The 12,791-nt window shown below is 37.8% G+C and overlaps 1 long non-coding RNA gene across 1 annotated transcript; it reads left to right on the top strand.

Moving 5' to 3' along the window:
* Positions 1–444: 444 nt before the first annotated feature.
* On the top strand, positions 445–5,334 carry LOC140138203 (uncharacterized). The gene is made up of 3 exons (XR_011856969.1): positions 445–634; positions 1,196–1,295; positions 4,757–5,334. It is a non-coding gene; the product is annotated as an uncharacterized lncRNA (long non-coding RNA).
* Positions 5,335–12,791: the final 7,457 nt, after the last annotated feature.

The following is a 12,791-nucleotide window of genomic DNA, read 5'->3' as shown; positions in this document are numbered from 1 at the left end:
TGAGTCTTGAAGATGCACCGACTCCACATCTCTTACCTCAGTAGGGAGCTTATCTCATAGTTTGGGAGCACCTATAGTAAATGAAGCATACCCAGCTTTTCTAAAAGAGCGAGGAACCCAACAACCAACTAATACCTACGGTTGGCATCTAGATAGCTATTAAACTCCTTTTTGAAACTGGTCCGTTTAACAATAATTCCCGGAATGTGAGGCGGGAGTGCATTCCATGTGCTGTAGTTGAAATGAAGGACCGTTCATGACTAACAAGGTTAATCTTGGAATTAGATCTGACGGAGCGACGAAGACGAGGGTTCAGTCTAGCGTTGGTCAGGTATTAGTTGGTACAATAGCTCTGGAGCATTACCATAGTACAAACGATGACATCGCTCTGCTGTTTTCCCATTTTAATACTCTATTCCATCGTCTTCTGTAGGTTGTCCTGCATTTGACAAACTTACTGATGGAATAATAAGTCCAGACAAAGACAAGTACAATAGCGGGGATATCGTCACGATTTATTGTGCTCAAGGATTTGATGTGATTGGAGACCAAACGTTAATCTGTGATAATACTGGATCTTGGCACGGACAAATCCCTAGATGTTCGCCTATCTCACAAGGATCTGTGGAAGGAGGTATATACCGTTTGTCTTTTGTCCGTTTCCATTTTGTATGTTTCTTAATGATTTCTTACGCTTCTGAGACATAGAAGTGGTGTAGCAATAAAGATCGACGTTGTTACCGTCGACAGAATACTAGTAACCATCAGAATGACCAAATGACATGAGGAATAACTTGGTGAGGTCTATAACAACATTTGTGCAATGTTGAGTATTGACCTTTGTATTAACTTTGACAGTCCGCAATTTGTTTTATAAAATGCATGAAATGCATGATATATTCTATTCTTATCAAAATTAATCATTAAAGTGCGATGCATCCCAAATGAAAAAATTCAAATTCAAAATAAAATTAAAATTAATAAACAGCCCTTTTTTGAAGGGGAAATTCACAAAGTCCACTTTTTATGTAAAAACGTTGAAACCAGCACTTTCTTTAAGAAAAAAAATCACAAAGTCCATTTTCAGCCCTAGCCCCACAAAATTGTTCCATGCCGTTCATCTTTCTAAGTGCTGTTTCATTGGATGTTTAATGTGTAATGTTTTAAAGACATATGTTTGTTCTATTACTTCTAGATTTAAGTAATTCGACAGGCGGTGCTATTGCAGGTGGCTTAATTGGTGGCGTGGTCCTAGTCATCATTGTGATAATTATTGTAGTGGTGTATTATAAGAGGTAAGATTGACATTAACATTGACATTTTCGTACGAACACGTTACCCGCAATTGTTATCATATTAGTAATATTTTTTGCATACTGTCGAACAACAGATTACTACGACCTCGTATAAACTGGTTTTTGTTTCTCACAAGAAATCCTCCCCGGGGAAATCCTTAATTTTGAAAGTCAGTTGACAGAAGACCATTCTACAAAAGCCATCAACAATAGCTCGAAGTAAATCAGTATCTGCTCGCGAAGCAAGCCTAACGGCCACTGTCCGCAAAAATAAATCCCAACTCGTCCCCTCCGTGACGCTGCAAAAGACACGATACGACCCAGGCGGTATAGGACACGCGACACGTGACGTTCGAGACTGGCGAAAATACAAGGCTGACAGCCTTATTCAAAATAGACGGTTAGCAGTTATAAATTGAAAAACCACATACTTACAGTGGGGTACATTGTCGTACCCTAACGGTTTTAGAGTAAGATAATTTTGCTTTGACGCCACATAACAAATTTAGAATTGTTTGAGAAGATTTCATGATTATGTGTTAATCCAATGGCGACGTCAACAATGGCGATATCGCATCCGCCACCACCTGATACGACCCTTAAAGGGCAGATCTATAGCAAAAACAACATCATATCATTGGCAAGCTAATATTATGAGGACAATGAAAATGACTCCTTTTTTGAGAAAATAAGACATTATTCCGCAAAAACAAACTTAAGCGGTGAGTTCCTTCGAACGAGACAGATTTGGCCTAGAAAAATGGTGACGTCATGAAATGAGATGTGCCCGCTGTGAGAAAAGGGACTATAAACGCTCCCAATGGACAGAACGTATACTGTTGTTGTTCACAGAAAAAATTCCAAATCAAGTATTACAAATTTCATGGTTTTTAAACATATGAATAAAATCAGCCGCTTCTTTTTTTTATATATTAGACAATTGTGATATTACAATTCATATGTATATCAATATCATGAGAAATATTAGGCCTAAAAAATAAATACATAATTTGAGCTTAGAATTTCATCTGAGACTAGCATATAAACCGTGTTATAAGTCCACAAACTCATGTATCTGATTTCCCTGAATATTACAATGCTATAGTTTCAGGTGGATGAAATATTACAAAGCAAACGCATAGTAACAATATACTGTGTCGGCTTTGTTCCCGAAAGAGAACAATAGTGTGCATATTGTTATGCAGCATTGTTATGGTAAGTGATAGTACAACTCATTGTTGCTAATGTCAAACTTGTCAAAGTGATTGTGATTGTATGATGAGAGCACGATAAAGTGCCCGCTTTATTTACCTACGTCATCAGTCAAACGGGGGGAGAACACGTACGCTTCAAACGGGGGAAGAACACGTACGAGGCTGAACTTTACCCACACAATTTCTCCTTTTTCAGGAGAAATACGCACGAAAAAATTGCAACAAGTGTCAACTTGTAATGTAATAATTATTCTCTTTGAATAGAGATAAACTTGTTTTTGCTATAGACCTGCCCTTTAATCAAATTGTTTTTGCCCGATTTCTTTCTTTCCTTCTGCCAACCTGCTTATTCTCCCACAAGAAACATCGCACAGTGACGCCACTTGCACATGTGCATTGTTGTTCAAGGGTGTTCACAGATTTGGGGTCAAAAGTCATCAAGAGGTAACTACTTCCGGTTTACGACCAAAAACGTGATTTTTGACACTAAAACTGCTTCTTCTACAAATAACATAGCACAGAGACGCCACTTGCACACATGCATTGAAATTAGCTAGTGTCTATGGGGTATTCACAGGTTTGAGGTCAAAGGTCATGAAGGGGTTATTTTCCGGTCTACAATTTTAAAAAGTTCCAAAAATTTAATTCTGTCTAAAGGTACATAGTGCAGTGACGACACTTGCACATAAGCATAGTTATTAGTCAATGTCTATTAGGTATTAACATATTCAGGGTCAAAGGTCATTAAGGGGTCACTTCCGGTCCAAGGCAAAAAATCTTCAAAATGCTTCTTTTGCCACAAACAACATAGCAGAGTGACGCCACTTGCACATATGCATTGACATTAGCCAGTGTCTATAGGGGTTTCACAAAGTTGGGGTCGAAGGTCATTAAGGGGTCACTTTCGGTCTTAAATCAAATACCTTTAACAAATCGTATTACCCGAGTAAGACATACCACAGTGACGGTATGTTCACACATGAAACCCTATTACCAATAATGTATGTGGTATTTTTTATTTGGGGTCAGAGGTCATTAAAGGGTCACTTCCGGTCTAAAACAAAATACCGTCAACAATTTTTGTTAGCCAGGAAAAACATAGCAAAGAGCCGGTATGTTCGCACATGAATTGTTATAACGCAGTGTATATGCAGAGAAGATTTCTAGGCGGTCCCATAATCCTGAAACGACATACTGGTGTATATGTGGTATTTTTATTAGGGGTCAAAGGTCATTAAGGGTCACTTCCGGTCCGAGTAGTCTGTGTTACAGACCGTGTACCTATATTAGCCACACTCTCGGAAACCACTCGCCGCGAGCCGCTTCGCCGCTCACGCCCCTTGATCGCGAGTCCGACACTATCGCGAGTCAGTCTTTGACAAAGACTAGGTCCGAGACGAATTACCTTAAAATTGCATCTTCGGCCACAAACTACATAGCTGAGTCACGCTTATTGCAGACATGAATTGACATTAGCCAGTGTCTCTAGGATGCTCACAGATTTGAGGTCAAAGGTCATTAAGCAGGCCGGCTTGTTCGTGTTGTATGCAACACTAGTTTGTTTTGGTTTTGGCAACCATGGATAATCCAGGAAAGCCTCTATTGAAGCTTATTTCCATTGGTGTCCATTTGAACACTGGAAACTGGCTGCGAGATGCATGTACAGGTATGGGTCTCTGCACACGGGACAGAAGGTTTTAACGTCCCCTTTGAAAGACGGAGTGCTTTCATGATTCATTTGCCCAATTCCAAAATTAATGAATCATGAGGAGAGTCGAAGTTAGAATTTAATCTACAGAGGTTATCAATCAATTTCAGACATTTTTTTTTCTCCAGGCTTCGGAAGTTGTATGGACTAGTGTTAGTAGGGATATGTCATGTGTTCTTCGTCTCAGTTTTCTTTGCTTTTCTTTTCTTTTTTTCCTCTTTTTTTTCTTTTCTATCGGATGCAAAGCAAAGCTGTTTTGGTATGACTTTTAACCCAACTGAGTAGTACAATATTGATATCTGTTTGCATTATGCCATATCGGATATCATTTACTTCAAAACTGCTTGTTATACGATTGAGGCGGTAAAAGAGTGCAGCTTTTGAAGTTTTTTTTAATTTTACCTCAATCATTTCGACTCTAAATGTCAGATGAACTTAGTTTATACTAAAATTGTTTTATAAGTTTGTTTTTAAAAATTGAAAAAATGACTAAACTAACAGACGAACTATCAATGAATCCACGTCTTGTTTTAATTCAGGACAAAGAAGACTGAGCCTCCAATCGTATATTACTCTTCCAGCCTGCCGGACAATTCTATACCAGTTTGTGCATCAACAAGACAAGACAACGAACCAGTCTACGAATCACCTACAGATAACTTGGGCTATTTGACTGCCTTTTGACGCTGGTTTTAGATCAAAGGTCATACAAAGTCAATTCAACGCAATATACTTTATTATTCATAGCCTCATGAATATACGCGATGTTTTTAAACCAATCGCAGATATATCGAGGGCTGCATCCTCGGTTCCAAAGGACAAGAGTTTAGATATTTCACAATACCCTCAAAACATCTGATGCACAGTCATTAACCTCTAATTATATTTTTCACACAAGAGATTGACATTAACATGGACATCTTCGTAACAACACGTTCTCCTCAATTGCTATCATTTTGCATATTGTCGAACAACGGATAATTGCAAACCGTGCCTATCTATTAAACACATGATGAATTTTGCACGATCCGAGGTGTTATGTCGGAAGATTTATTATTTGCAGACGTTTTATCTTGAATGGAAGTTTACCCTTTTATTTCTGTAGATAATAAAGATTAAGGGGATAAAAATATATGTTAGAGAAACGTTTTAAAATTACATTTATTATCTTATTTTATGAACATATTTTTCTTTCCATAAATAATCAAATTGTGTGTACATCCATATCAAAAGGATGCACTTGTCGGCTGCTATATGTGTCACATTTCACATAATAACTGGGAATAAATATCAGACTCATTTCAAGTGGGGGTCACTTTATATATCATCCCAAGTCACATGGCTTAATACAGTGAACATTCCATAACCATGTCACTTGGGGATGATTTGAAGTGACCTCCACTTGAGATGAGCCTGGTATTTATTTCTAGCTATTATGTGAAATGAGGCACATGTAGCAGCCGACATATGGTTTCAAGTGCAATTACCACGATCTAAGCTTAAAGCCCAGATAATAAGACCAGAATTCCCATACCTTGACACCTTTTGAAATTAAGTTTGTTTTACAATGACAGCAGTACGCTACCTCAGGGTAAAGCGATATTGCATCGCCACATAACCATTATACCATAAACGTCATTCACTTCGTTTATTTTGTAGCTGTCCATTGCCATTGTGTAGCAATTGTCGTTATGGTAAAGCTGAACTATATGGTATTAAAAAGCTTAGTGGAGTTCTAGAAAAACATAGGAACAATCAATGAAAGCCACAAACTATTAATGTAATTTTAATGATATTAATGAATATGAACAAATACATAGTAATAAGCCTTTGCATCGGAATTCCAGTTTCCTTTCTCACGAAGTAAGGGCTAAGAGTAAAATTGTACAATTGTGTTTGGGAGTGGCCTTCTCTCCTTTCTCCTTTTCCTTGCTATTTTCTTCCATTTCTTGTTTTGTTTGAAAGCTATCTAGGCCAGCATGCCTACACTAAGGAAGTGTCCGGCAATCACAACATTATGTCTTATATGTTAGAAAAATAATTATCAATCACGAATCACATGGTTTTATTTAAAACAAACTCATATTAACCATAAAAACGAATAAAAACAGCAATTTCACATCACGCGATATTCAAAATTCACGCGCCGAAATTTTTCTAGAGCAATGACGTCATGGTTATTTGTGCTCATTTGTCGCCAGGCTTCATTGAGTTATTAGAACGTCATTGCTCTAGAAAATTTAGGCGCGGGAAATTTGAATATCGCGTGTTGAGAGATGGCTGTTTTTAGTCGTTTTTATGGTTAATATGACTTTGTTTTAAATAAAACCACGTGATTCGTGTTTGATAGTTATTTTCTAACATATAAGACATAATGTGTGATTGTCGGACACTGCCTTTAATGCTTCTGAGACATAGAAGCAATAAAGATCGACGTTGTTACCGTCGACAGAATACTAGTAACCAGACTTGTAGTGACTCGACTCGAAATGACTCGACTCGACTCGACTCGACTCGACTCGAGTTTTGGTGACTCGATGACTCGACTCGAGGCAAGGTGACTCGACGACTCGACTCGACTCGAGGGTTGATGAATCGATGACTCGACTCGACTCGAAATTTAATGACTCGACTCGATGACTCGAGGCTTGTGACTCGAGTCACTGTGGCTGAATCGACTTTTAAAAATGACTCGAAAATATAAATTATACCTTAATATTTCTAATAATACCTGCATGTTTTCTTCCACACATCTCAGGTGTATTGTGATTCTTATATTTTACAAAGTAGGCTTACTATCTCTCAGTATCTTTATAATAACTAAAAATATAAATTATATGTATGTGTGTACAATGTACATGTATGATTGCCTGTCGATCTGGCTAAAGGATCCACCATTTTTTTACATGCTTCAAACTTGGCATGGTGGAAAAGTCCATTGTCCATCATTGCTGATTACCAGACTTGTAGTGCTCGTACCCGTACTCGAGTCCCAATTTCCATACCACTATACCAGTACCCGTACTCGAGTCCCAATTTCCGTACCCATACTCGTACCCGTACCCATGGCTCCGTACCCGTACTCGCACCCTATTTTGGAATGGACCCGTACTGAATACTCATGGCTAGGGATCCGTACCCGTGCCCTTAACATGACCTGAAACCCGTACCCATGGCCTGGGACCCGTGCCCGTGGTCCGGGACACGCACCCGTACCCATACTCATGGCGGGTCCTAATGGCAATACTACAAGTCTGACTGATTACTGATTTCCACAATGCACTGGATGGAGCACATAGATTCATAATTAATATTATGTACTCTCACTGGGACTTTAATTTCAAAAAAGTACAAATTCATGCAAATTGGGCTATCAATTTGACAGCTGGTATCATGAGCATATAAAACGTGAAGTGACTCGAAATGACTCGACAAAATATATCCGACTCGACTCGACTCGACTCGACAGAATGGCCTGACTCGACTCGACTCGACTCGACTAACAACTTCAAATGACTCGACTCGACTCGGACTCGAAGGCTTCATGACTCGACTCGACTCGAGACTCGAGGGCTCGATGACTCGACTCGACTCGGACTCGACTTTCAGTGACTCGACTACAAGTCTGCTAGTAACCATCAGAATCCAAATGACATGAGGAATAACTTGGTGAGGTCTTTAACAACATTTTGAGTGTTGACCTCTGTGTGAACATTGACAGTCCGCAATTTGTTTTATAAAATGCATGAAATGAATGATATATTCTATTCTTATCAACATTAATTATTTGGACTTGTAAAATGTGGGAAAAGGGTGCAATGCATCCCCCAGAAAAAAATGAAAATCCAAAATTAAATTGGCCTTCTCTCCTTTCTCCTTTTCCTTGCTATTTTCTTCCATTTCTTGCTTTGTTTATCAAACCTATCTGGGCCAGCATGCCTACACTGGCTATCCAGCCTACACTGTCGAATTTTTCATTTTTCTGCTTTTATGTAGTAAACTGTGCATTTGTGTGCAAATTGAGGGCGCTATTTTTATATATGTTCAATTTAAATTAGCCAAATAATATGACTTTATTCATTACATTTCATGATAAAAGTTTGTCGAAAATTTGCTTACCATTTGTTAGTATTTTTTCTGATGTTCTAATACCATTATACAAGTGTCTACCCCTTGTAAAGATGCAAACAAGATTTGAGAAAAATAGCCCCATCATTGTTAAACTTGACTTAAAAATGACAGTTTTACATTAATCAAACAACTGTGATTAAGCATTGTTAAAACAAGGAGATGCATGTAGAGGAAAGATGCACCCATACGCTATAAGGGGCTAATCTCTTCAGGCCTGAAGGTAAATATCATTATACAACCATGCACTATTAATACGACTAAATGTTAAGGACGTTTTAATCATTTGCTATACTAGACGTCGAGAAAATCATCTGCAGAAAATCATACCTATAAAGCTATTATGCTCATGACATTTGATTTTATCTTTCAACTACCTTCATCCATGAAATGATATTCATGTGTGCAAATGTGCCCTCCCAGATAAATCCACTGTATCTGTAAATAAGTAAGTAATCAGATACTGTCTTCTTCCTTGGTAGACAGGTGTTCCAATGCTGGTTTCATACTGTCATGTTGCTTGCCACTGAGCTGCGTGGCGCATGCGCGTTGCAGACACGCAGTCACAATCAAGGCTTATCATTGCCTGGAACGTCATGCCGCTTGCCGCAGAAGCAGCAACGTAATATACTGTGTTTTATTTGGGATGTAAGACACATTTTTTGCTTGGAATCAGCAAAGCTGTTAATTGCGTTTTAACTGGGAAGCGCGAAAAACCAGTATTAAAGGGACACAATGAATCAGATTCTTTCTTATAGACGAATCCAATTTTACGCATTCCTACACCTCAATGGCAGCCATAGCTGGGTCCCCCCTTATCCCACCTAAAATATGAAATGATGTGACCTTGGCGGGGCGGGGATATTAAACTGCATTCCATCACCCGTGTTACATGTAGGCAAACGAATGATGAAAGTTTACAAAACAATACAATTCAACGTCGATTTTTAAGCGGATTTAATTCACCCAATTGGGCAGTAACAACACCAGTTTGGTGCAGACGGGACCCACTAATAGCCGACTGAATTCTGACCATCACTTGGCTCGTTGGATTCTTCTATAGAATAGAGTTCAATATACGTAGATTCTTGAAACATGTGAATTGCCGTATCTCACTTAAATATTATGTCATTTCTTAATGTAAACTGAGCCACCCAATAAAGTTAAAGAGCATTCATTTTGTCTTCACATGCCCCGAGTGGATGGAGAGCAGGACAACAAAATTATTAAAGCATATTCAGCCATTTGTAATCTATACAAATCGGTCAAATGTCAAAACTGGTAAAAGGATTAACTTTAAATTCTGCTTCAAGTGCTACTATAATTATGTTTGGACTATACCGTAAAAACCCGTCTAGAAGCATATAGAAGCGACTGTGATGATAGCTAAATTCATGCTTGCAAAATGGATGACATCTACATCTATGACGTCATCGGAGGTGTTCAACAAATCTTCAGAGCAATAACCGGTGAAAGCGCTCCGGTGAGTGAAATTTGAGTAGGGTAGGAGTCTAAAATTGAATACATGAATACAAAAGCCACCTAAGTCCATGCGAAGTTATTTTGAGAGAAAAACCCGTGTATCATTTTAATTCCTTCAGTTAGATTTACCTGGTCAATATGGTAAGTTTTACGTGCAAATGAGTGGATTAACCTGTATTAGGTATGACGATTAGCATTTCAGGGACTTCGTGGGGTTCATTTTAAATTTTGGACTTAGGTGGTTTTTGAATCATATACAAAGACAACAATGTTAGAATGAGATTACCACTAGTAAGATAATACAAAATAAAGCACACAGGTATGTATAATGTTGATAAGCATTCTGCCATGTAATATAAACCACACACTTTCCTTTATTAAACCCATTTTTGTTCAAAAGTCATTCTCTAGCAATGAATGTGTTACAAGTGGACTTTTATACATACTGGATTTCAATCAATGTGTTACAAGACTCAAATCATGGAATTGGGTGATTCTTTCATACATGCTATTTTTCACATGCCCAATAGACACAGAGAATGAATTTGAGTTGTTCTTTCATGCATATGACAGGCCTATGTATAGCAACAATTTCCCATGCTTAACTCAATTTGGCCAAAGTATGGACTTAGGTGGCTTTTGTATTCATATATTCAATTGCTTCCTATTTACGTTTACCGCTACGTATGAATATACATCATTATATCCTACATATTGAACGCATATTCGGATGCACTCTAATACTGAGCTGCAGAATATGGTATATAGCACAGTGCTTGTCTGTTAATCACTGGACAATAAGAGGTTTGAATTAGCAGCAACATTTGATTGCCACCACATGCCAATTCACATAAGACTATAATGATAGATCTCTAGACACATGTTATATGCTACAATTGATAAACAGTTATTAAGCTTTCCCTCTAAGCGTTAACACAAGCTTACATGAATGTATTTTCTCAAGCATTTAATCCGAGCACGTACTTAAAGATTTACGATTACTTGCTATTGCCTAAGGTTGCCAATCGCCTTCAATATTCAGCAACCACTTATGGCTATGGCTGTAGAAAGATAGTAAAAGATTTCATTGTGCTTGTTTATTTGTTTGTTTTGCTTGTTTGTTTTGTTTATTTGAATGAACTTTAAAATCATGAAATCATGAAATGACAAAATGATATAATATTGGGTTTTATCACCTTTGGTTTTACACAATCATGGTTTGTAAGAAAGAAATTCACTTTTAAGTAGTCTTTTTAAAATATAATCTACAAATCAAAGAATCTTACCTGTTCTCCTAATAGTCTTATTTGTTAAATGCCAAACGATTTTGCTGTATGTTTACATATCCGTGATCCAATGAGAGGCAGGAAATGCAAAGATATTTAATTTCAACGTATCGTTGAACCAAGGAGAGGAAGGCAATGAAAAGATCACTTCATGTCCACGTATTGTTGAACCAAACAGAGGCAGGTAATGGAAAGATCACTTTATGTCCATGTATTGTTGAACCAAGGAGAGGCAGGTAATGGAAAGATCACTTCATGTCCACGTGTTGTTGAACCAAGAAGAGGTAGGTGATGATAAGATCACTTTATGTCCACGTATTGTTGAACCAAGGAGAGGCAGGTAATGGAAAGATCACTTCATGTCCACGTGTTGTTGAACCAAGAAGAGGTAGGTGATGATAAGATCACTTTATGTCCACGTATTGTTGAACCAAGGAGAGGCAGGTAATGGAAAGATCACTTTATGACCACGTATTGTTGAACCAAGGAGAGGCAGGTGATGAAAAGATACTTTTAATACGTATTGTTTAACCAAGGGAAGGCAGGTCATAGAAAGATCACTTTATTTTCACGTATTTTTGAACCGAGGTGATGCAAGCGATGAAAACGCACGTTATGTCCACGTATTTCTGAAACCAAGGAGCGACAGGTAATTAAAAGGTCACTCTAAGTCCACGTATTGTTGAACCCCTGAGAAGCAAGTAATGGAAAGATCACTTTATGCTCACGTGTTATTGAACCACTAAGAAGCAAGTAATGGAAAGATCACTTTATGTTCACGTGTTATTGAACCACTAAGAAGCAAGTAATGGAAATATCACTTTATGTCCACGTATTGTTGGACCTAATAGAGGTAGGTAATTAAAGATCACTTTCTAGTAAAATATGTCTAGTCTTACACTTGTTCATAATAGATAAATGATAATAAATAGGTCAACATATAATTGTTATCCCGTTCATTCCTTCAAAGAAATGATTTGTTCTTTACAAATTTCATCTTTGAGCATGTCTGCCAGATAACACATTCCGCATTTTATGTGTTTATAAAAATCACACAATTCGATGATAAAGTACGCGTGACTCTCCAAGATTATGTATGTCACAAATTGCCGCTTGCAATCAAAGTAATAATGTATACATGTACTACACGAAGTGATATGGTGTCGACATGAATCTAAAAATGGTTTATCACACCGTGTTCTAATTAAATTGAAATTTGCTGCAGTAAAGGTGAGGAATTATATGGTATAAGATTAAACTTGATTGAAGACATTATAGATTATTCGATGATCACTGTATTCTAATATTGACTACTACACCTGTTTTTGCATGCTGCGACTTAGAATAGTTTCCCCGCGCATCTGAATTAACCACACGATCGTCAAAAATGGCGGGAAACCAGGGGCTATTTTAGGAGAAAAAAGTCACTGCTCGTTGGCGATGTAAAGTATCGGTGATCAACCAACGGTGACGAGCTTACGGGGAAGGGTTATTGGAGGGAGAGGCGTAGGTATAGGCATTACCAAAGTCCAAAAAGGTTTACTTTGCGAGCATATCGAGTGAAAAAACATGGTTCTTTATGCTTTTTCGGTCAAAAGATCAAAATTTGCCTTTATTGCTTTTTTAGTCAAAATGAGTCCAACGTTTTGGGAGAAGGTCCAAAAAAGGTCCTCTTTTT

This window comes from Amphiura filiformis, chromosome 17 (genome assembly GCF_039555335.1).
Source record: "Amphiura filiformis chromosome 17, Afil_fr2py, whole genome shotgun sequence".
Lineage (NCBI taxonomy): Eukaryota > Metazoa > Echinodermata > Ophiuroidea > Amphilepidida > Amphiuridae > Amphiura > Amphiura filiformis.
This window is presented reverse-complemented; position numbering and strand designations above follow the sequence as displayed.